Here is a 1,195-nt window from a genome sequence, read left to right on the forward strand (position 1 = left end):
TATTTGTGTCTTCTTTAATTTCCATCCACAAGATTGTGTAATTTTTAATGTGTAAGCCTTTTGCCTCATTGACCAAGTTTACTCCTAAGTATTTTATTGTTTGTGGTGTTATTGCAAGTAAAATTATTTATTTCATTTTCTATTTGGATTGTTGATTATTAATGTATAGAAATGTAGCAAATTTGGGGCTGTTAATTTTGTATCCTGCAAGTTTGCTGAATTTTTAGCTCCAATTGGTATTGTATGGGCTAGAGTATTTGGCATGTAAGAGTATATTATCTATGAAACAAGATTATTTTATACCTTCCTTTCCAATTTGTAAGCTTTTAATTTACTTCTCTTGCCTAATTAATCTGGTTAGTACTTCCAGTACTACATTAAAGAGTAGTGGCAAAAGTAGGCCTCCTTGTTTTGTCCCTAATCTTAGAGGAAAAGCTTTCAGTCTTTCACCATTGAGTATGATGTGTGTGTGTGTGTGTGTGTGTGTGTGTGTGTGAAGTCGCTCAGTCATGTCTGACTCTTAGCGACCCCGTGGACTGTAGCCTGCCAGGCTCCTCTCTCCATGGGATTCTCCAGGCAAGAATACTGGAGTGGATTGCCATTTCCTTCTCCAGGGGATCTTCCCAAGCCAGGAATTGAACCTGGGTCTCCTGCATTGGAGGCAGATGCTTTATACTCTGAGCCACCAGGGAAGCCCATGAGTATGAGGTTAGCTGTGGGTTATTCATATATAGCTTTTATTACTAAAGAAATGTCCTTCTATCCTTGTTTTGTTAAATGTTTTTATCATAAGAGTATCAAAAGTGAAAGTGAAGTTGCTCAGTTGTGTCCGACTCTTTGCGACCCCGTGGACTGCAGCCCACTAGGCTCCTCTGTCCATGGGATTCTCCAGGCAAGAATACTGGAGTGGGTTGCCATTTCCTTCTCCAGGAGATCTTCCCAACCCAGGAATTGAACCCAGGTCTCTCGCAGTGCAGGCAGATGCTTTAACCTCTGAGCCACCAGGAAGCCGAGTATTGGGTTGTGTCAAAAACTTTCTCTCCATCAACTGAAATGATCGTGTGCCTTTTCCCTTGATTCTCTTATGTGTATTGATCAGTTCCTGTATGTTGAACCATCCTTGTATTCTATGAATAAAACCCACTTGGTAGTGCTGTACAGGGCTTTGAATATGCCGTTGAATTCTGTTTGCTAG

General features: G+C 40.7%; 1 non-coding gene across 1 annotated transcript; it reads right to left on the bottom strand.

The window, feature by feature from the left end:
• Positions 1–620: 620 nt before the first annotated feature.
• On the bottom strand, positions 621–692 carry TRNAW-CCA (transfer RNA tryptophan (anticodon CCA)). Its single transcript has one exon. It is a non-coding gene; the product is annotated as a tRNA-Trp (tRNA).
• Positions 693–1,195: the final 503 nt, after the last annotated feature.

Source organism: Budorcas taxicolor, chromosome 10 (assembly GCF_023091745.1).
Source record: "Budorcas taxicolor isolate Tak-1 chromosome 10, Takin1.1, whole genome shotgun sequence".
Classification (NCBI taxonomy): Eukaryota; Metazoa; Chordata; class Mammalia; order Artiodactyla; family Bovidae; genus Budorcas; species Budorcas taxicolor.